This window comes from Centrocercus urophasianus, unplaced genomic scaffold (assembly GCF_019232065.1).
Source record: "Centrocercus urophasianus isolate 14NV4802_14NV808 unplaced genomic scaffold, USGS_Curo_1.0 seq_15, whole genome shotgun sequence".
Classification (NCBI taxonomy): Eukaryota; Metazoa; Chordata; class Aves; order Galliformes; family Phasianidae; genus Centrocercus; species Centrocercus urophasianus.
Genome location: NW_024884697.1, coordinates 19,711,381 through 19,736,588, shown reverse-complemented (window position 1 = coordinate 19,736,588; position 25,208 = coordinate 19,711,381).

Here is a 25,208-nt window from a genome sequence, read left to right as displayed (position 1 = left end):
TCACATTCCCCATATAATGACATAAAACAATGCTAGCGTTTCTGTTTTGAGCATTGCTGATGATTGAAAAAGTTCCTACAAACTGAGTAAGGTCTTTGACCCCTGGGAGGAGCCTCATATCTGCACTGGTAAGAGCAGAAAAATGTAGAAGAGCTTTTGAATTGTCACAACTAGAGAAAGTACCTGATGTTAGGTGCTGTGGCTGCCTGTCTAAATAAGTTTCCTATGAAACTACATGTATTTCTTACAAATGTTCTTCAACTTCATGTTTTATTTATTTCATTGCGGTTTTGTTCACTGAAGGATGGAGAAGAAAATCCCAGGTAAGAAAATATATTCTTTCATTAATATGTTCTTTCTTGTTTTTGAATCTAAGTCTTATTTTCTGTGCTTTTAGTTTCTCACATTTAATACTTCACACCATGCCAGCAGTGCTAATAACTAGCAGCACTTATACTGCACAAGACAGCATTTTAGTTGAATCAAATCTTTCTTTCACTGACTTTTTTTGCCATTATAATGTAAGAAACAGTCACCACCTTTGCTGGTTGCTTTAGACAATTGTGGCTTTTTTTCTTACTTTAATTTTAATAGCAATTTCTCACTTATTTCCAGCATTGAGATCACAGAAATATATTTAATTTTTATTATTGTCAACAATTAATCAGATTATTACCAAGAAAAAATATGGAAAATTTGATTTTTTTGTTCTCATGCAAGACCCTTTATCAATAGGAAAGTCTATTCAGTAGGAAAATTCTTCATTTTTTTTTCCTGAATCCCATTAAGAATATAACAAGCAAAATGTATGTCCTGTATCTGTGACAGATTTCAATCTCATACAGTTAGACTGTGAGACTCCACAAGCTCAACAATCTGGATATCTTTTGGAAGATGAGAAAGGAAGAGTGACCACTCTGCTTTTTATGTTTCCCCTTCATTAGACGGCCACTGTTCTTGGTTTTCTGGCTTTCTTTCTTAGCAAGAATAAACAGCAAATCATGTAAAACTCAGCTGAGCTTATTGCTACTCCGCATAAACATTTTAAGCTATACTCTTGCTACTAATACTCATTATTCTTCCACAAAAAAGACCTGCATGTAAACCAATTCATTATTTTTTACACATCAGGAAGCAAAACAGAACTGCAATTATATATTACTGTTAACAGAGCTAAGGTGTTTTTTGTTGATTTATTTATTTTTTTTAATTCATGCATACTTTGGGGAAGAAAAAAAAAAAAAAAAAGAAGAAACTCCAAAACAGATAAAATAAATATTGTGTAGTATGCATTTTTTGACCCTTGTTCTCCACTGTCTGTAGATCTATTACAAAGGCTATACTGAGGTATGAATATAACAAAAAAAAAAAACAACCCACTGAGATTAAGGATCAAAATGAGCTTAGCCACAATTCCTAATAACATATATTATAAAGTCTGTAATCTCAGCAGTGATTAGGTAGTTATGGAAGCTTAACTGTTGTGAAAATCATGGATCTGGAGGTAATTTCCACAACATAACGCACATCTATGTTGTATTTCCTGTAATTTTAAGTTTACCAGTAATTTTGCATTTTTTATCTTATTATTGCTTCTTACATAGATATTTCTACACTGTTAGCTACTTCATGATATTGCTTTGTTTCATGCATGCACTCTAACTGAATCATTCAGTTCTATTCATTGAGTAAAATCACTATGGCAGGAAAGATGCATCTCCTCGTCTTCTCTAAGGTCAGCCGAAGCCACACGATATCATGGAGGAATTGGCATATGATGCAGCAGGAAACTGGAAGAAATTGATTGATCCATTCTAAAGGCATGTTCTGGCTTTTAAGAGTTATTTCTTGAATGACAGTTTCTCAATTTTTGGAGAGTGCAAAAGAAATATTTGCCTTTTGTGCGCTGCCTAATGATTCAGAGAAATTATAGTCATATTTCTTAGTGGTGGGTTGTTAGAGTTAGGGTAGCATGGTTAGGTTGCAGTTGGACTCAATGATCTTTAAGGTCTTTTCCAACGTGAGTAATTCTCTGATTCTATAAGTCTATGACTTTATGGTGTATATGAACACCTTTTTGGAGCAGCATCACTGAGGCTGTGGGTTTGATTCTTTCCTCATGTTTTTTTTCTTTTTCTTTTCATTTTTCTTTTCCTCTTTTGGTAAGACTATATTCATTTATACTTTGCCTTCTCTCTCAATTCCATTTTAATAGTTGCGCATTCAGAAAACATTTCTGGACTTATGTAAGAGATCATTCTTTTACATCATTGTCTCAAAGCTTGCTGGGGACACAGGTGAACAAGTCCAAGCAAGTTCTGGGCAAGAGTTGAGAAATCCTTTGTCTGGAGAACACTGATGGACAAGGCCAGGGGCAACGAGAGAGAGACGAACTGCAGCTTAATGGCTGCGAAGCGGTCTTTTGTGTGGACTTATCTCAAGGATGGCGGCCATCTCAAGGGGTACTCACATGACTCTTGCTCAAGCACCTAGGGATGTCATGTAGGCAGAAAAAGAAGAATAAAATGGGGACCTACAATCATGAGGTTTAGGTTTTCTGGCAACAGATTCCTCATGAAGAAGAGTTTTCTGCCATGAGAAGCCTCACGACCTGCCTCTCTCCCTCCTAGACTTGCTCTGCACTCTGCCACAATGCTGAAGAAGAACAAAGATGTCTGACATCAGATTCCTCACTACAGAATTCCTGCATGCTGACAGACTCTCCTGAGCCTGCTACCTGAGTGCTGCTGCTTCCTCATGTATTGGCTCTGTGACTTCTTCCTGCTACCTGCTTGCTGCCCAAGGCCAGCCACGCTGCTGCTCTCTCCCCTCTCCTGCTTTTGCCTCAGACCTTCAAAACTTCATACAACAGGACCACTGCTGTTTCCTGGTGGTGACTATCCCCGCTTTACGCAATTCTTGCTTCTTTCCTATCTTTTCTATTGCCCTCCTTCCCTTCCCTGTCTCCCTGATTAGGATTTATAATAAACTGGTTGAACCAACATTTGAACCGTTGTTTCTTAATCTCACACCAGGTATACAGCTATTAAAAGAATCTCATCTCCCTCTTAGAAATTGGAGCAATACAACTTACCCTCAAATTATTTAAGCTCTAAATGAAAGATCTGATGTAGTTCTATACAAAATAATCACTTCTGTTTATTTTTTGTTTGTTTTTAATCTATACAGTTAATATAGTCTATACAAGCATTTGCTTAAGTGAACCCATGAAGTCTTCTCCCTTACCTGCACAGTTCCAGAAGTTCTCTCCTAAACAACATGTCAGATGACAACAAGGTGAATGGGAACCCTTAGAGCATGCCTTGAACTTGTTATTGAGCATCTGATGAAGGGGCATGGCTAGCCCTGGGAGCACAGGTGCAAGCAATTCACCTGTGCGAATGGAACCTCATTTAAGGGCTGACAGCCAAATAGGAAGCATCTCTACTTAGAGATTGCTTCCTTTGGGAGTTTCTATCGAGTTATGGTCCTTGGAAGGAGATAATCTATTCCCTCTTTATTACCAGACTGTAGCCAGAGCCTTTCTTAGGTGAGTTGAATGTTGGTCAAAGGCAAATGTATCTGATATCATCCAAAATCTGACAAGGTTTCATAGAATGGTTTGGGCTGGAAGGAACTCCAATAATCAACTTCCAACCCCCCTGCCATAGGCAGGGTCACTAGCCTCTGGGTCTGGTATTATAACAGTGTTGGAAATAATCCAAGTAATTTTGTCAGGACGGTATCTCTGATAAAAGCAGAATTTATTCGCGATTGCAATGGCGGGCATCCCGCAAGCAGGAGCACGCCTATGGACACAACATGACAGCCTTTATACCCTGTTTTCTCCCCCTTGCCTCCCCCCTCCCCTGTTTCCCCAATGGCTGGGTACTCCAGGTTCACAATCTTATCAGAAGGTTTACATTTGCTATTTACTTGTTAATTTATTTGTTATCTGGTGCCAGTCAGTAGTCATCCTGTTGTTTCCAAGATGTCTCGGTGCTCTCCTTGTCCTATTGATATGAATCCATATCAATAGGATTTTCTTTAAAGTCATCATCATTAAACGAAGAGCACTGGGGGATGATGTCAGGCCTTCCCAATGTCAGGCGCTTCCTCGGGCATGCCATGGCTTGTTCTCTGGTTTGCTCTCGTGCAGGATATTCTTGCAGTGTGTATGACAAAATATACATATATACACCTATATACAGAGTGTGCGTTCCTGGGAAGGTTCGTCTATACGATAAGTGATATAAACATATCAGAGATCTTCCCCAAGTTAAGTAGAAGGACTCCCAAAAAGAACTACGATAGTGCGGATAACGGAGATCATAAAATAAAAATAATATTATACAATTCTAATGCAGAAACAACATTTGTTTCCTACACCAGGTTGCCCAGGGCCCCATCCAACCTGGTTTTGAACATCTCTAGGGATGTAGCATCCGCAGTTCCTCTTAAGTGAATCAATTTGAATCATTGATTTCTTTTGCTACACTGATAAAGTGATTGTTAAACCAGCCTCAATCACTGCCACCTATCTTTAAGCAAGGGGTGCTAGAGGCAGAGGTCCTTTAAAATAGGAAGATCGTGAACTGGCAATCCATTGCTACCTCAGGCTATGCACTGCAAGCATCATAGTGCAGTACACTCTGACTATCTTAATTTAGATATTTCATACATGAAAGTGTAATAATTATTATCAATATTATGTATTGGTAGATATCTGATGTGACAAAGGATTTTTGATGTAAAAAAGTGATGCTCTAACTTACTGAGACCACTACACAAGTGCAAAATAGCAATTGCAACATTTACTCTGCGTTCTCATTACTTCCAAACAACTATGTGGATTGAAGCCAGCTGAGGCTTATTGCTCTCTTCGAAATTCTTGTTTAATGTGTTCTGTGTAGGTATAAGCCATGTATTCACTCCCCCCATGCAAATCTGGTTAATTCAGAGACATTCGTACTCAATAAACTCGGGGAGAAACATCACCATCTGATCTACTCAGCAGTTGATAGCTGATAATCTAAAACAAAGGCCACCCTCTGGTCCCTTTGTTTTGACATAGTCAGCTTCTTAGCAGCAGCTGTGTCCATTCACACCCTGCATTATTCTCTGAGCTTCATGGGCACATAGCCCTTGCCCATCTCCTGAGTCTTCTATGATTGTAGGGTTTCTTCAGTGAGTCACATTACCCCCCAGGGGTTTAGTCAGTCCATGCGTGCAAGCAGAAGTTGGAGTCGGAGCAAGCACTGAAAAGGGTGGCAATGGAAGTTATCATGGCCATAAATAACAATCTGTTCAAAAAGAACATAAGCACATTCCAAAATACTTATACCTTGGCAGATACACTTGTGACACCTGTGTGCAATGTTCTCTGTGAAACACAGAATTGCCAGAAAGGGATCTTTGATGCAAGAAAATACAGCTTTTTTTCCACCTGAAAAAAGTACTAATTACTGAGGCAGTGTGATTCAGAGAAATAGATGAATATTTTATATTCCTCTCATTAGAACTTTAAACCTGAGCCAAGCTGCATTGTGTTCTGCAAAGGTTGGATCAGGTAGTCAGCAGATAGTTTAGCATCAGAGTTAGAATATGGTGTTATTATTGAGCAATTGTGATGGCACAGCTGTCCGTATATTACTGCGTTTTAAAAGTAATGCAGACTCTGAATCAAATAGCTAAATATATGTGTAAATACGTGTATGTATATAGGTATGTATTTTCTTAGCTAAATGTTGTCAGGAGGAACCTGTAGTCTCCTACTCTTAGTCATTGAGGTTCATGAATGGCATGCTTGAGAATTTAGCTTGTGGTAATGAGTGAAAAGCAAATAGAGAGGAAAAACTCACACTAAATGAACCTGGCATTACAAAACATGAACTGTTTCATCTCAATGATAGAGATTTCACATCAGAGTAACATGAATACTTAATTCCCCTTTTGTTTGAGAACATATACTGAATAGGAAATATAGGTGATTTGTTACCTTTATTTAAAACACCTTTTGTTGGCATGATTTAGCAACCGATCTGTGATCTAAGAAGAGAAAATGCCTCTGCTATTAATCTTTAATAAGCTATACAAAATAACACAGCTGTAATTCAACAGGCTACAGCCAATAATTCCACATCACCTTGGATTTCACATAGCAATAATTCATGAGAAAATATTGCCAATAAAAAAAGACAAACTATTTGGACTGTATATGAGGATGCTAATTTAAAAAAGGTTTGCCTGAAATTTGATTAATGCTGGCAGAGGAATTCACTTCCCATTGATAAAAGTATCATATATATTTGTCTGTATTGTATACAGTGAAATGAATCAGTTATGTGTAGCTGGATTTTAAGATTGCTTTATGACATTATGCATGCAGTGGCACCTTTGTAACCCATGTATTCCCAAACTTGATTCTATAATGGTTGTACAAATACACCATTTGGATTTGGCACTGTGCCTTAAAGAAGCTGAGACATGAAGTAGCCAGAGGGAAAAAGATTAATCCAAATCCTAAGTATTCTAAGTACCATAAAATAGTAAAATAAAATAGATAAATGTACACTGAACCATACTCTCCCTAATGTAAACTATATTATAGAGTACAGGAATGTATTTTTAATTACCCACATTTTGTTAGCAGAGATCTGAATTGTGTTGGTGGAAAACTGAGAGAGAACTGTATATTTGATTATGATCACATATTTACTTCAGATATTTATTCACTTCATATTTATTTATAAACATATACATTTATATCATACATAGAAAAGAATTATTCATGGTAGGTAATATGGGAAGGCTGGAGGAAAACGTGATTACTGTAGTGAAGAAGCGAGGAACTACTGTATTTATTATCATTACTATTATTTTTCTTTCCTCTTCTGTCTTAGTAAATTGTCTTTATCTCAATTCACAATACTTGCCTTTTCTTTTTTTTTCATCCAGTTCTCTTCCTCACCCCACTCAGAGGGAGCAGTCAGCAAACAGCTGTGTGATGCTGAGCTGCCACTGGGTTAAACCATAACCATCAATTTTATACTTCCTCAGTTGCAAACCAGACTTCGATGTCTGTAATCAGATCAGAGCTCATTATTGTAACTAAAGTTTTTAAGCCACTTTAAATGACCTCCCCTGACTTGAGCAGCAAAATGAACCACGATTGCTTTTTTAATCGTGTTAGCACAGAGAGGCAAATCTGTGGGCATTCTGTTTCTTTGGAAGAAAGCTGCTAAGTTTTTCTCTTCAAAGTCATAAAATCAAGAGTGAGTGTGATATGAAAACCTGATTGATTTTCATCCTGAAGTTTGTGCAGAGGAGCAGAGATTGTAAAAACAGACCTGAGGGAACCTCAAAGCAATGAGTGATTTCATAGATATATAATAAACAACTGGGAGTCTTTTTGTACTGTTAATCTCCAAAAGTTTTGAATTTCCTCGTCCTTAATGATGCACTGAAACACTCTACTGTTTTCTTGCAGTTCCCATATGTTATGATTTAAAAAATAGTGTATTTCTAAGGTAAAATCTCTCACTTGAATGACTCAATTCAGTAACACTCAAAAGAATAAACCTTTTTTGGGCTTTATATGCCAGTTGGCATAGGTTGGGCCTCGCTGATGCTACCATTAGTGTAACACAATTAACTATTACTTTATCCCATAGCATTATAGGAATACAGGAATACCTGGAGTGTTAACAACCTGCTGACCGTTGAGAAGGCTGAAGACTTGTCAGGAAGCTACTAGAAGAGCAGGCTGCAAGCTCCAAATACAAGAGCCATCTGTTAGCCATACAGGAATTTGTACAAGTCTGTACAAATACAATCAAGAATAGATTTTTCTCAACCCATTCCTGTAACTGAGAGTGTTCTTATTAATGTGAGAAGTTAGCTGTGTGCAGGGAAGCCCAAGAGAGACTTCAGGAACTGAAAAGGAGAGAAATGTGGAATGAGATAGCCCAGAGGAACCCACTGCCGTGGCCTTGGACTATGCAATGCATTGCTGGAAGAGCTGCCCAAACGCACCAGTCTTGTTGCCTATGGGGACTGGGAGGTCACATGAAGAACCGCTGTAATAACCTGCCTGACTTCTGGACTTCATCACCTTTCCTGTGGAACAAGGAAGTCTTTTAATTAAAAAAAAATAATAATTGCACAGACCGGTGATTAAAGTATTTTTGTATCATTGATCATTTTTTCTCCACATTGACAACTTGTTTTTAAACTACGACACTTAGAATCATAGAATCACCAATGTTGGAAAAGACCTACAAGATCATCTAGTCCAACTGTCCACCTATCACCAATAGTTCTCACTAAATCATGTTCCTCGGAGACCTCCAGGGTTGGTGATTCCAACACCTCCCTGGGCAGCCCATTCCAGCACCTGATCACTCTTTCAGAAAAGTAGTATTTCCTAACATCCAGCCTGAATCTCCCCTGGTGCAACTTGAGGCCATTCCATCTAGTTCTGTCACTAGTTACATGAGAGAAGAGGTCAATCCCTGGCTCACTACAACATCCCTTTGGGCAGTTGTAGAGAGTGATAAGGTCACCCTTGAGCCTTCTCTTCTCTAGACTGAACAATCCCAGCTCCCTCAGCCGCTTATCACAAGGTCTGTGCTCCGGACCTCTCACCAGCTTTGTTGTACTTTTCTGGACACACTTCTGGGCCTCTGGGCTTGAAGCTATTACAAGATCTTTATGTGGAGGGACTGCTGTACAACCACAGAGAGCTGGTTTCTAATCATACAACAGTGGCACACCCAGGATTTTGTCAGATGATAAAGAGAGATCACATTAGAGGAGAGTTTTATGACTCTCCAGGATCTTGATTGAAAAGATCTCTTTTACTAATAATTGAGTTTTTAAGAAACACTCTTGAGAAACTGACAGAAATTCATGTGAGATCTACTTAGGCCAAATGAATGAAAAGAATGAAGACCATAAAATCAGTGAGGAAGCTTATCTGTTTGTCTCAAAGTTTTTCTCTATTCCTAGAGTTTTTAATAATAGCGCAAATCCTGTTATGTCATCCGAGCTTTACAGAAAATACAGGAAGCCAAAAGAAAAATTGTATTTAATGTTATTACTATTTGTAGGATGAGTGCATAGGCAGTGACTTATTGTCATTCTATTATAGTATTTAATTATCTTAAAATAGATTAAAGTGAAATGTGAAAACAGTATCACAATCCACATTAATGCACTTTTAGAACAAATCTATAACTGGAGAAAAGAAATGAATACATTATAAATCTGCCACAAAATTACTAGGTTGTAACTGCATGTTTTTAAGAAATAGATTTTAGTATCTTCAACACATTTGAAATAAATGCAGGGCATTTTATTTGAATTAATTTCAGATAAAATAGGTATCTAATTGATTCTGTGATAGAGTTGTCTCCTACTAATATTTACTCCAGTGAGAACATTGGGTGTAGCCTAACCAAAAGCAGATCTCTGACTCGTGAAATGGCTTATGATACTTACCATCAATACTCTGTCGTGTTCCTGCATGATCATTGTGCAGCATTTGGCATCCATACATTTTTCAACAGAAAATGTGATACTCTTGTGTCCTCAGTTTACACATAATGAATTCAAATTTTAGCTAATTACTCCCAATTGGTTCTTTGCCATACCCGTAGGACATGCTACAGGCCCTTTACCATCTTTGTGGCCCTCCGCTGGACTCCTAGGGGGCGTCTGTCTTTTTACAATGCTTACTAACCGTTTGCTCGTCTTTCCTCTTCCAATACTCTATCCTGATTCTCAGTACATTTCCTAATACCAAAAAGACAAATTGATCATTATAAACAGCTGCTTTTTTTTTCATCTCTAGTTCTAATTCTTTGTTTTGAGTTACTGATAGCCCTTCTGAACTCAGCAGGATTACTTTTAATTTTAAAGCTTTTGCCATAATTCTTCACCACGGTCTTCATTTGCTTTAAACTGTAAGGGCACATACTGGCTGTTATTTCAAATAATTAAATCATGTTTTTTAAATTTTTAAAGAGAATGTCATGATGTTTTGAAGGGAAAAAAAAAGAAAAAAGACTCAAAACCCAGTCTTGTGTGTCTTGGTATTTTTGATCTACGAGATAATAAAATATATTCTAAACTTGGAGTAATGGTCTGTCATTTTTGTGTGCCGATTTATTTATTTATTTATTTATTTTCCCCCAGTTTAGCTGAAGGGAATGTGTCTTGGTTCTTTGTTTGTGTGTGATCTTTCCAGAGATCTTCTTGTGATGTTTAATCTTGTGATGTGAAATCTCATGATGTTTAACAAAACCCCTACAGAGATCTTTTATATCAGTTAATAGAATTAGTCAGAAGGACTGGAAAGAAGAATGATTTTCATTCATTACCTATATTCAAATAGAGAAGAGGTATTATCATGAAGATCTTGAAGGGTGATAAAGAAAACTTAGAGTATTATTTTCTCTAGCTAACTGACTGAAAGATAAACACAAAATCACTTCTTGTCATAATAGCTGAATTTACACACATATAAGGATAGCAATGTGAGCAAAACAAGGAAAACTGTTATATGGTAATATATTCAGGAAAAAGAAAAGCAAGGAAATTAAAACTCAATGAGTGCTGCATGTGAAGTGTAACACCTTGGAGTACTAGCTAATCTCATGTTTAATCACTGCAAGGAATATGTTAACAATTTTCATATCAGAGAATATCTACTACAGTCTATCTAATTTGAAATGTTTCTTGTGGGATGAAGTCAGAAAACAGAAGACACCAAGGTTCAGATTCTGACTGACAAGGTAGTTATAAAAAATGTCAAACCCATGACAAGGAACCTCTGGGTAGTGTGGATAGATTACATGGTCATTTTTTTCAGAGCTATGTTTAGAGATGATGAAAATGCAAGACTTTTTGGCACAATTGGTACAATATTTCAATTGAAGTAATATAGGAGGTTTACAGTTTTAGTTATCATCACAAAAGACTGGTATTTAGTTATTCTTGATAACAACTGGAAGTCTGTACAGGTTTTGGCTTTAATTTTATTATAATATTGGCTTTAATTTTTATTATAAAATTTAATTTTATTCTGGAAATAAAATTGATTTTCATCCTAGTAGCTGGAACAGCTTTATGTTTTGAATTTGTGATGAAAATAGTATTGTTAGCACGCCAATGGTGTAGTTATTGCTGAGCAGCACTTACACAGAGCCAAGAATGTTTCAGCTTCTCCCATTGCCCTGCCAGCATGGAGGAAAGGGAACACAAGGAGCTGGGAGGGGATGGAACCAGGACAGCTTTCACAAAATGTCCAAAGGGATAGCACAGAACTTATGACATCATGCTCAGCAACAGCAGGAGGGAGAGAGAACATTCAAGAGTGATGGCATTTGTCTTCACAAGAAATTTACATGTGATGAGCCCTACTTTACTGGAAGTCGTTATACATCTGCCTGCTGACAGGAAGTAATGAATTAATTCATTGCTACATTTTACTTGCACATGCAGTAGCTTTTCTTTACCCAGTAAACTAAACTGTCTTTAGTTCAATCCATGAGTTTTCTCACTTCTGCATTTTCCATTCTCTAGTCAGTACTGATGGAAGAGGGTGAGCAAGTGACTGTGTGGTGCTGGGCTGCCTGCCAGAGTTAAACCACAATGGTCTTTCAAGGAAGTTTCTTCTGTCCTTTAGTATCTGTTGCATAACTGCCCTTTAAGAAAAAATGGTGAAATGGGAAAAATCATCTATTTATGTATGGACAAAACCTACAATTCTTGCAAGACGAGATTGAGAAGACTGGATCAAAATATAAGAAAAAATGACCTGAGGAAGTAACAGATGCTGTTTAAAAAAAACAGTATACGTAAATAACACTAAGAATATTGGATTTAAATATATTAACTAAAATGTCTCAATTATATAATATTAATCATTTCACACAAACTCAGTAAAGTATTTGTGAAAAAATGATTAAACTATATAAATAAATAGGATGGTAAGCATGAATTGATGTGATAATGCGTATCATCAGTGGCTGCTCGGAGCTGATGCAGAGTAGGGGCCAGAAAATCTATATAAATGTCATTCTTTGTCATCAGCACCACTTCTACAGAGTAAGAACATAGCCTGAGTACTAGCAATGATAAAATGAATTTCATATTGAATTTTCACAGGCTGTTGGAAGCCAGAAAATCAGACATTGTATTGATTGAAAACTCTTTCTGTTCACAAAGCAAACCCATAAAAACTGTGAAAGAAACTGTTGGGTTTTTTATATTGGACAAATATCTCTCAGAGTAAGAAAAAAAATTCCTTCACAAATCTCAGTTGCTAATAAGAGAATCTGTAAGAAAATTGACACAAAAAGAGAGAAAAAAAAAATCTATTAAAGCACTAGTGTTGCACATAGTTACCTTGAGGTCTTCAAGGAAACTGAGGACTTTTTAGCATTATGTCTCCAAAAACCTTGATTTAAAATCTTTAAGGCATCTTCCATGATTGTTACAATGCACTGACCTGATACAACTGGTCAAGATTTTTTATTCCCTTCTGTTCCTGGTATTAGAGATAACCAAAACCAAACTGACCTACGTACTTCCATCTCATTGATCTATTTTACTTAAATCTTTCTCAAGCCAGTGACATAATAGAATGAAAACTCCTCAGAAATTCAGGAGCTGATAAGATACATAAAAGTAGTATATTCATTACATATGCATATGCTTGTTAATACTGGCACCTTTGCCATCGGCTGTATTCACCCTTCCTCTTGCTATTGTTGGCATGAAAGGTGGGAAATTAGTGATACTATGTAACATTGCTTTTCTTCTACGAAAAACTGAAATGATCAATAATAAACATATTTAATGGACTGGAAATTTCCTCACTAGCATGCCCTTGTGCTTGAGATTACAAGAACTCTTTCCTAAAACTGCCAGAAGGATCCAGTTTACATTATTTTTGTTATGATTTTAATATTGAAGGTTAAAAGCATCTTTAAGCTGAACCACTGTTCTGAACTCCAGGGAGTACCTGCAAAAACTCTTTGGCTACTTGTCCAACTGCTAAGATTGTTAGTTATCCTGAAAAAGCAGCAAAATACATATGAATTGCTCTTCTTTGAATCACTCAAATTTTTCTGTTTCCCATCCTTTTCATTCTGTTCTCTCATAATTACTGTGCTACTGTGCTACTGATGCTACTGTGTTTAACACACAAAGTGGAAAGCAAACTTAACTTCTGTTGAGGTATTGTATAAATATGGAAACAGATGATGAATGCTACTACTGAAAATCCTCTGGAGGGCAGTTCCTCTGAAAGTTCTGATCTGTAGGTATTAAAGTACTTGAATTTTAAAGGATTAGAAGTTTTGTAGGTAGTCTGAAGACTATAAGAAAATTTCAAAACTATAAAAAGGGGATACAAACAAGTTCTAAGATCAAAAGGAATGAAATTTTGAGCAGGTAAATAGCCACAAGTTACAACTGTAATAATTCAGTAATTCTTATGACAAGGAAATAAAATAATTAAAAAATAGTAATTATGTTTAAAAACAAAACAAAACAAAAACAAGAAATGAAAAACTGCATATACAATAATCATACATTTGTAAGAGTTCTTATTATGTTCTGTAAAAATCTTTATGTATTCTACAAATAGCACCACTACTTCTTAGCACAGACACAACAGTTAGAATGCTACCATCATGGAAAATGAAAAATATACTGAGTTTGATATTTCATACAGGTATTTTACTCCCTCCCCTTTTCCAAAATATGAATTTTTGTTCTACATTCAATGCTTGGCTTGAGATAATACCTTAATTGAGACACCTCCAAAGAATAAACAAATCTTTCCTGACGGGGATGAGTGCAGGAACAATAATTTACTAATGCCTTTATCAGTATGAAATTAAGAAAAAAGAAAGTGAAAAACTAATGGATTTAATTCTCTCGTCTCTTCTTAAGGTCTAGAATTAGGAAAAATGTAACGTACAGAAAACCAGAATGCACAAGTGAAATTTTTTGATTATCACAGTGAATTTTAAGAAGTATAAGGTAAAATAAGAATCTGAGGGATTAAATGAGGTTTTGGGTATTAAAGACATTTAGATAACCACAGCCAGTGAGCTAAAAAACAGAACAACTGAAGAATAATAGAAATGGCAAAAAAAAGTAAAGAATTTTGGAGTGAAGATGTTGGGCAGCTGCTAGATCATATTTCAAAAAAAATTTCCTGGTGTTGAACAGATAGGAAAAACAAAGCAGAGGTAAAGGAATGTATAAGATTTTATACAGAAATAATTTGCTGTTAAAGTAACCACAATTCATTAATCTTTTTGTAGAGGTCTTTTTTTTTTTTTTTTTTTTAAATACAATCATAAACTAAAATGAAAATAACATTAGAAGGGAAAGCGTGACGCAGCTTAATATATAATAATATTTATAATACCTATCAGGAATTTTTTCCTGTCTTGTTTGCAATCAAATGTGATGTCAGAAACTACATGTATTTTCTTCCCCTCCCCTCCCTTCCCCTTCCCTGCCCGAAATAGAGAATATGTGGTATGAAGCAGGTAGAAAAATCTAGACTAACAAAAAGTAATGAATAATTTTCCTTTGTGCAAGATACTGACAATTTTTTTATTTTTTAATTTTTATTATTTTTTTTATTTTTTGTATCTTGCAATAGGAAAGTATACTATTTAACATCTTGGTTTTATCACCTTGAAAAATATGGTTCTCCTTTCAAGCTGCAATTAATTACATCTTTAAGAGACAACTAATGTGTGTGTTTGTTATTGTAGTTTATTTATTTATTAAGGACAGTCTTGTTCATGCAAGACATTATTTTCCACTATTTACAATTTTGTATTCGTGTACTTGTTTTTTTTTTTTGTTATCTATTGCCATAAAATTGTCTTCTTTTGATCATTTGTTTTGACAGCCTGTGTCTTTCAAATTCATGCTTCCTTTTATGTTTACCTTTATCTTGGCAGCTGACAGAATATGAAGTTCTGGCATAAACACGGTTTCACTGATAGAAAACACAATATTTTGGGTAAGTTTCTCTTTACTAAACTTTTCCTTATGTAAGTGTTTGGCATCAGACCTAAAGTCAGTCAATGAAGAGAGAATGAGATGAAACCCTTTCTGGAGTTCTCTGACACTTCTTTCTAAAAGTCCATGAATTTTGTGATAATACACTACACTACACTACACTTCACAGTACAAATCTGAACCAGTGAGTTTTGTTTGCTCTAAAACTATAATTATCCTGAACATTTAATCTTGTTGAGTTCAAGAGAGCATATTTGCAGTTGCATTTGTATTATTATGTCTTTCTCGATCCTCATCTGGACACTGTGTGGAGGGGAAATTCAGTCCTTTGTAAAGACAGCTCCCTCAATGGCAATGGTAATTTGTCTCAGGCAGGGCAGCAAAAATTTCTCACTGAGCAGGTGTGAGATTTTCATCCTGCCAGCTGCAGACCTCCCTCTGGTCCAGCCAGCTCAGCACCATGTGCTCAATACCCAGCAACAAGCTTTCCAGGCAGCTGCCTTTTCTACCTCACTGCTACCCTCTCCCACAAACATCATCTGCTATATGTTTAGGGCCCAGCTGCATTAATTTTTTAAGAGGCACCTTGTAATAGCAATGGGGCATTTCTTAGTTCTTGCCTTAAACACATTAGGTGCTTGCACAGGTGAGAATTCATTCAGAATATCTTTGTACTTTTTATCTATATAAGTCTTAGCTGAGAAGGTATATGATAGTAGCAGTGGAGATACAAAGTCAACAAAACTGTAGAAAATAGGGTAAACAGAGCTTGCCATTTGTTTGGGAGGGAAAAGCATAGTAAACAGGATGAACCTGGAAGGACAAAAAAAACAAAAAAACAACAAAAAAAAGAATTATAATATGAAGTCAAGAATGTGACTGTAGTGTTCCTGTTGGGAAGTGCTGCGCATGATCCATAGAGTTCTCACCAAGCGAGCACATTGCTGTGATAATATTAGCATTTGATTTTGTCCTGTGGGTCTGGTATCTGGCCTGCTCTCCTTAATGATGGCAAAGGGATGCCAGAAGGGGTTGGATAAGGAATCTTGACATCCTCTCAACAAACACATACACAAACAGGGGACAATATCTTTGCATAAGATCCATTTCCTAAAGAAAGAAGTCAGTCTGAGTCACATCCTTGGCAACTTGTTTTTCTTTACTGGGAGCTGTTTTACTTTATCATGCCTCAACCAGAGGCATCCATCAGTTGAGCTAAGTCACATTTACTTTGGTTTGAGGTAAAAATCAGATAACAACGAAGTCCCTGAAGCAAAACGCTCTCCTGGAGTTTTATTCCTTACTGTCTTTCCTGCAGCAAGTGCTCTGCATGGAGTCAATATTAAATTCTAATATTTTTGTTTGGGGAAGCTTTACAGTGAAATTAGAAGAAATAGGTATGATTAAAATGTAAATTGTGCTTTCACTCTCCGGGGCAGTGCTTTTCATGACTGCCATTCAATCTTAAATGTGCCCTTGTCATTTACCAAAGCCGACTTAAGGGCAACTTTACCTTGTATGTTCTTCTATTATGAAAAAGAACAGTAGAGGGCTGATAATTGGTACAATGACTTATGTTACATCTTTCAAAGTTTGTGCTACAGGAATTCTTCTAAAATAAATGAACATGCCCTTTGTGCATTTTTTCATTCTGATGATTTCTTACTGTCAGAATGGTGGTTTTGGAGCAGAATTAAAATAGCCACATAGGAACATAATTAGGTATATGTGACACACATGGAAATTAAGTGATGACAGAGTTCATAGAACAATTAACAAAAATTCTCTTGTGTTCTTGAAGTATTATGTAAATGTTTTAATCAATACAATCAACTGGTTGAATTGGGTGTGTGAGTAAATCCAGTTTCACTTGGCCTTGTCCATGTCCAATGTCTCACTGTCTCACTGTCTCACTGTAACTTCCTAAAGTAATTTTCATCAGCTGCATCAATAAAGGTTATATCTAACTTTTTATTTTTGGGGGGGAGGCATGAAGAAATATGTTTCAAAGTGCAAAGAGAAAGCAGTGTGCATGAGCTTTGGGCCTTGGACAGCAGATGATTTATGAGCCTTGACAAGGTAATTTACAGGTTTTCTATTTCTGCCTTCAGAACATACAGTGTGTCTAACAGGAACTCCTATTAATTACAACATGAAACAAAGTCTTAGCTGTTGTGACATAAGATGTAGAAGATTATTTTAAAATGTACAGAGTGGATCATGCATCTAGTTGAATGAATTCAGCTACATGCAGAATCACTGTAAAGGAAATTTGATAATGATTAGTCCAAGCTTGTGTTACATAAATCAAAACAAAATCTCATTTCTCAGATAGAGAAAAAAAAAGTGGGAAAAGAAAAAAAGAACAAAAGAAAACAACCGCAGCAAGTTTGTTGATGAATATATATCTTTGCATTCTGGGGGAATGCTAACTTGGGCAGATTACTGGCTGGAATTTGTTGTATTTCTATTCTAATAATAATGCAATATGATATAAGAAGATTGCTTCACTGGAGTATTTACTACTACAGAAAGGAAAAATATTTTTATAATTATGCATCCCCTTTAAAATTTACAGAAGTTTTGAAGGCTATAAAAAATCCTCAGTTAATTATTAAGTTTGAATTCTCCCTGTTACACATGTACAACACTTTCCCTACTTTTAAAGGGATTTTGGTATATGCACTGAGGGATAAGCAGTGCTGACTGGATTTTCATTTTAATTTACACTTAAAATTCAGTTATTCTCCCTGCATAAGTATTGTCTATGCTAAAATTTCATTTATTATAATTTTTTATTTCAAGTAGTTTCAAAAATAAATTAGATATAAAAATGCTGTGAAAGAACATATGTGAGGTTCCCGGAAAGTTCATTTCTCTTTCATTCACTCTCCATGTAAAATTCTATATTAGCAGAGTAGATAGATGATCTATTCACATAATGTTGCTTCTGTCTCCTATATATATATACATATATATACATACATATATACATATGTATACATATGTATATGTATATCTATATTCCTATATAGATATATGCATATATATCTATATCTTAATACTTCCACTTATTCTCCCTTGTTTGACATCTGTTCATTAAAAATAAATATATTACCTTCTCAGTAGAGTAATCTATTTATCTATTACAAATATATATAAAGAGAGAGAGGGAGGGAGAGTACATATATATACTCTCTATATATACCTAACTGTAACAGATATCTTACAAAAGCTTTCTATAAAACATATGTCTGTGATTTCAGTAAAGTTGTCCATAATAGTTCACAGGTTCTTAAAAATGACTTTCAGATTATGGTTTAGCATTCTGGGACATCAGGATATTTCCTTAGGAGCTTAAATATCAATTTAGAAAGTTCTGCAGAAACATGCTTAAAATATAAATGACCTGTATCCTAATATTTTTTCATTTGCACAAATCAGACGTATTTTATGGTATCTATGGCTATGTCATCCTTTCCATTAGGAAGGGAAAAACATAGTTGAAGTGTTATTTTAACCAGGCAATTTGAAAAAAAAAAAAAAGACAAAAAAGAGAGAAACTGAATCTTCTCCTTCTCTTTTTGAAGTTGTAGTAGCAGTGGTAAATTATTCGTGAGTGCATCCCTGAACCTCTAGGTGGGGACCGGGGCGACAAATCCCCCCCCACTGTGAGAACAGAGCAGGTCCGAGACTGCCTCATGAGACTGAATGTGTACAAGTCTATGGTGCTGGATGGCGTGCATCCCAGGGTTCTGAAGGAGCTGGCTGAGGTGGTTGCTGAGCCATTCTCCATCATATCTGAAAAGTCTTGGCTGTCAGGTGAGGTCCCAGGCAACTGGAGGAAGGGTCATGTAAACTCCCATTTACCAGAAAGGGAGAAAGGAGGACCCAGCAACTACAGGCCGGTGAGTCTCACCTTTGTGCCTGGGAAGATCATGGAACAGATCATCCTGGATGACATGCTTGATCACATAAAGAATGAGCATGTGATCCAAGACAGTCAGCACGGCTTCACCAGGGGAAGTTCATGCTTAACCAATCTGGTGGCCTTCTGTGATGGAGTGACGGCATTGGTGGACAAGAGGAAGATGACCAGTGTCATTTACCTGGACTTGAGCAAGGCCTCTGACATGGTCCCCCACCACATCCTTATCTCCAAATTGGAGGGATGTGGATTTGATGGGTGGACATCAAATTTCCTTACAGTGGTGAGAGTGGTGAGGTACTGGAGCTGGCTGCCCAGATAGGTTGTGGATGCCTCATCCCTGAAAGTGTTCAAGGCCAGGTTGGATGGGGTCCTGGGCAGCCTGGTCTAGTATTAAATGTGGAGGTTGGTGGCCCTGCATGTGGCAGGGGGGTTGAAGATTCATGATCCCTGAGGTCCCTTCCAACACTGGCCTTTCTGTGATTCCATGATTCTGTGAGTGGATTACAAATTATTGACAGAAAATCATGTAGCTCTTGTGCCGCTTGTTATGTCCATGAAACAAAGTGGGAATTAGTGCCATATTTCCCCATTCCTTTCAGAGGAAATACTGTGCAGCAAGCTATAGATCTGCTATGTAGAAAATAGCCCTCTTCTTGAGAGACATCTGTTACTTCGGATGTTATGCAATTTCTGTTTACCACCTAGATCATCTTTGCAAATGAGGGAATGAGTAAGTAACTGGCAGGAAACCCTGTGCCTGACTAATTAGGTTTTTTTTTCCTGAGCCTATGGCTCCATTGTTTGTCACCACTTAGACTCATTTTGCTTCATTTTGTTGTCTCTTTCCCATTCCTTTTTCTTATTATTTTAATTTTTAATATTTTTAATTTAATTTATTCATTATATTTTTGTTTTGTTTCACTTCATTTTAATTTTGTTTCACTTTATTTTATTTTTATTTTTCAATCAGGAAGGTAATTTATTCCAGAACTATCTTTGTAAGAATGGACTAAAAAATAATTGAACATGCAAACACCAAATTTTAGTGCACATTGGGAAGCATCCAGTGCTTTAAATACTTGAGTGTTATTCACTCAATAGACTCACTAGACTTGCTGTCTAGCTATTTTCTTGTCATAGGCAATGGAAAAAGTTATTCACAAAGCTTTACTGCCTATACAGGAACTATAGTCAAGGATCAAGAATTATATATATTCCAGAAGGAACTTAGTAACTCAGCCCTATGTGAGCTTTGGTATTAAAATTACAATATAGGGAAATACATTGTCTGTGAAAAAGAGAATCTTAAGGCTTTCACTATCTCAAATCTCAGATCTAATGCAAGAAGTGAGATGTTTGTGTTTGGCGCTGCATGTACATTGTTATTACAGACTTAAAGCATGCAGCCATTCTCTGTTCTGTGAAATTATGTCCCCTGAAATATAGTTTTTAATTTGCATTTTATTCTTCTACCTTGTTATTTGATCCTCCATTCATATTTTCACTCCCCCAGTACTTGCTAGGTAATGCCAGCGGTTGAGTCAGCAACATGAATGGAACTTAGACACTACAATTTTTGGCTTCCAGTCTTTCAAGATGCAGCCATCTGATTTAAAAAGATGATCTGAAAAGAAAAATTACTCATGTTGCAGGTAGACACATGTCTATTCTGAGACACTCAGATATTCAGAATGAGATTTATATGATGTTCATCAGGAACTTTAAAGGTAATAAAATGTTATATCCTATGGGAGGTACAAAATTAACTATAAGTGAACTTGGAAGATTTATGCTTATGAATCATATGAAAAGAAAAAAATTTCTGGAATAAATGGAGTAAAAAGAGTTGGGATTTAATTCTACATAGGAAGTATGAATGTTGCTCAAAAATCAGGAGTAAATAATGTTCATTTTGAGCTGGGAAGACTATATTTTGGATTCTAGCATATTAGATGTTGCGACATTAAAATTAATAGGTTACTTACCTGCCTTAAAATGGTTCACATAGAATTATCATAGAAAACATACAGAATTACATTTTTCAAAGTAATTCAGTTCGATATATGTTCCTTTACTTTAGAAATGAGAGAAACTGGAAATTGAAATGGCAATTAATCTGTACCAAAATATAAAGATCTGACTTCCAGAGCTCAGCTGGTAATCTGTTATACCCCATGGTAAAAAGAGATAAATCAGAATACTCAATGAATCTCATTATTAATTAGATACTTAAAATTGATTTTATTAATCATACCTTAAAAATATTAATTCCTCTCCCTTCTCTGCAAACAAAGCCTCTATGATTAGTTAAAATATAGATGCGTATATCCCAGATGTTTAATTTGAAGTTAGATAGATTTCCATGGGGCAAAATTCTGCCATGAACTTTTGAAAAAAAAAATCAGATGTTTGTAACTTTTTACATAGTTATTTATACATGTGACCGTTTATAAAATTGGAACTCAAATGACTGCAACTTTTCCACCTGTACGTTTCTTTCTGAACCATGCTAGAAACAATCACAATTACAAAGAAGAAAAACTACTTCACAGATAATAAGTCAGTTCCCACCAGTAGTGAATCTGTATCCCATTTCTAAGTGTTACCAACAAGCAAGCAAATGAACAAACTATTATTATAGTTGCTAATAGTAATAGAAGAAAAACTTCTGTGTTAGCAATTCCTAGCAAGCCATCAGAAAAACTAAGTAAATTTGATTAAATTCTACACTCTGTTAAAATTTGCTGAGCAGCAGAACATGAACAGAAAGAAACCTACTTTCTTCTCCTCTGTCCTTCATTTGACCTACTACCACTCTTTATTTTCACACTTAGTATTTCCGTAATAGCAGAATAAGGGAAACAGTCCACAGGAAACCAACATGGATGTAGGAAAAATGATAAAGCATATTTAGTTATTTATTTATTTTATCATAGAACATAAAATATGTTCATGTGTCTGACAGCAACAATCTTAAAGACAACACAGACTTCTTCCTTTATGACTGAATATTGTCTTCTTTCAGATATGAATATTTCAATTTAAAACAAAACAAAACAAAACCAGAAAATCACAAACACACACACATTAAAAACAAACAAACAAATAAATCATTAAAAAAACAAAACAAAACATGAATTTATCAGTGTACAGTAAGGAGCATTTAAGTTATGTTATGTGGAAAACATTTCTAAGTGTCCTTATTCAGCATCATTCATGGACTGTGTTGTCACTGAATTTTCCTGAATGAGAGAAAAAGTTTCTCTCAGCAAACAGCAGGAAATACTGTCGATACATACCAGTGCCTCTTCAAATTTCATATGCTTATAGCAATGATCTTTATTTTCTTTTTTTCCTTATAGATAAAAAAGTGTAAATGAACTTTATCCTAGCTTTATCTCCTAATAATAATATATCTCCTAATTGCAATATAATGTTAGGCACAAAGCATCTGCTGTCATTCCCTCCAACTAAAAATATGAAGAAGAAATTCCCATTTCTGAAGTAAACACTCAACTGCGTGTAAAAACTTTGTGCTCTGTTTTACAAAGCATCAATTCCTTCCTTATTGAATGTGGTGTTACACTGAAATACCTTAAGTCGAGTAGATTTTGGGTTTTTACTTGCATTTTCAAATAAATGGTTACCTAGGATTTCAAATAGACACAGGAGTCAAGGATAGTAATGTAATTTCAGAGCCTTACTTGACTCTTGTCCTGGGTATTTCCTATGAGATGGTTTGTGCATATCCCACTTTATACTAAGAACACCACCAAGGACACCATGGGAGTCCTTGGTATCCCCTTGTTCCATTTACGCATCTCTTGTCTTTCCTCTTCAATCTGAATTACCCTCTACAGCTTAGATGGCTGGCATATACAGGCTTCAGTGATTTTGTCCACAGAATCATAAAATCGTTTAAGTTGGAAAAGACCCTTAAAATCATGAAGATCATTATCAATCTAACACTACTAAGTCCCATTGCTATACCATGTCTCTAAATATCACACCCACACTTCTTTCAACTATCTCCAGGAATGGCAGCTCCACCTTGGGCATTCTGATCTAAAGCCTGTGAAGAAATTTTTCCTGATACCCAATCTAAGCTTCCCTGATTGCAAATTAACGTCATTTTCTTCTATCACTTGTTATGAAAGAAAAGAGACCAATGTTTTACCTCACTACAGTTTCCTTCCACTTAGTTGAAGAGAGTGTCAAGATCTCCCTTCAGCCTTTTTACCAGACTAAGCAAACTCATTTCCCTCAGCTACTCCCTCAGCTACTCCTCATACGTCTTGTTTCCTAGCCCCTTTACCAGCTTAGTTGCTTTTCTCTGTGTGTTCCAGCATGATGAAATCTGCTTCTGAATACGTGTGAGATGCTATTGGAAAACTGAATCAGGCAGTCTGTTTTATTCTAGCAGACTAACCAGAACAAGAGGCTAGGGCTGAACTCTGGTGAATAATTATTCATGTCATCAAATAATAATAACAGTACAATGTGAACTATCATTCTCATAAGCCTCAGTTTGAGAATAACATGAGTTTAAAATCATTAGCTATCTATCTTCCTCACAGAAAAGCAGTAACTTTTAGGGAATACCTGAGTCCTCCTGGGACTGCTCAGTAGCTTGTGTTCCAGCAGCATACAAGCCCATTGAGATCTTGATATATGTCTTTCTTTAATGTGACAGTGTTGTTTTCTGAATATATTAAGGTTGAATCAATAAAAAAGAAACTCTCCACCTCCTTTTTGCTTGTATGAATTAAACAAGAAAAAACAGTTTCAGAAGAACTAGTTATGAATCCAGAGGACAAGGAATCTCAACAAAAGCTCAATAAATTCACATTGGCAATATTTTCTCTGATGCTTTAAAATTGCATGCATTAAAATTAAACATCAACATTATCACAACTATTATCTTGTGCCTGGATCGAGGCAACATCCATTACCAGTACAAGCTGGGGGATGAAAGGATTGAGCATAGCCCTGCCAAAAATGACCTGGAGGTACTGGTGGATGGCAAGCTGGACATGACTCAGCTATGCACCCTAGCAGTCCAGAAAGCCAACTGAATCCTTGGCTGTACCATGAGAAGTATGGCCAGCAGGGTGAGGGAGGTGATCCTGCTCTTCTACTCTGCACTGGTGAGGGCTCACCTGGAGTACTGCATCCAGATGTGGAATCCTCAGTACAGGAGAGACATGGATCTGCTGGAGTATGTCCAGAGAAAGGCCACAAAAATATTCCAAGGGATGGAACACCTCTCCCAGGAGGACAGGCTGAGAGACCTGGGACTGTTCTGCCTGGAGACGATCAGGCTCCAAGGTGACCTGATAGCGGCCTTTCAATATCTACAGGAAGGAAGGAAACAGACTCTTCAGCAGAATCTGTTGTGAGAGAACAAGAATTGCTTTCAAACATAAAGAGGGTAAATTTAGATTAGATGTGAAGAAAATCTCTTTTACAGTGAGGGTGGTGAGGCACTGGAACAGATTGCCCAGAGATGTGTTGGATGCCTGTTCCCTGGAAACTTTCAAGGCAAGGCTGGACCAGGCTCTGGGCAACCTGATCTCACTGCAGATGTCTCTGTTCACTGCAGGGGAGTTGGACTATATGACCTTTAAGGTCCCTACCAACTCAACGGATTCTGTGATAATGCAGGCAGTTACATATCTACTATGGTTTTATCTCCCAGCAGAACAAAAGAACTTGCTTCTCTTGAAATGTCCCAAGACTGACTCAGGCCCAAAAGTTACTGGGCTTGGTAGCAGGTAGATCAAATATATTTATGTTTTCTATAAAGGAGTTCAAGTTACATCACATAATGTTCTCTTCAGGCTGACGAAGTGCAGACGAACTAGAGACCTTGTCTCTTACAGTGGTAATTATAATTTATGGTAAATTATTGATAATTTTTGTTCCTCAGTTTTGTCCTTCGAAACAGACTCTTTTATTCAAGCTGTATTCAATCTAAAAACACACCATATGTGCATGATTGAACCTGCATATTTAGTTTCATTGATGATTTGAAGAAAGGAAATATTACTATTGTAACTGTTGGCATTAAAATGTAACCACGAGCAAAGCTATGCTATGGAGTACCAGTTTGAGAAAGAACAGTCAAATGGAGTCAGAAAATGTGCCCTTGGCTTTTTGTTCTTTAATTAGCTTTAATTGTATGTTTTCTTTCCCCTGCTACTTCTATCCTGCCTCTTTG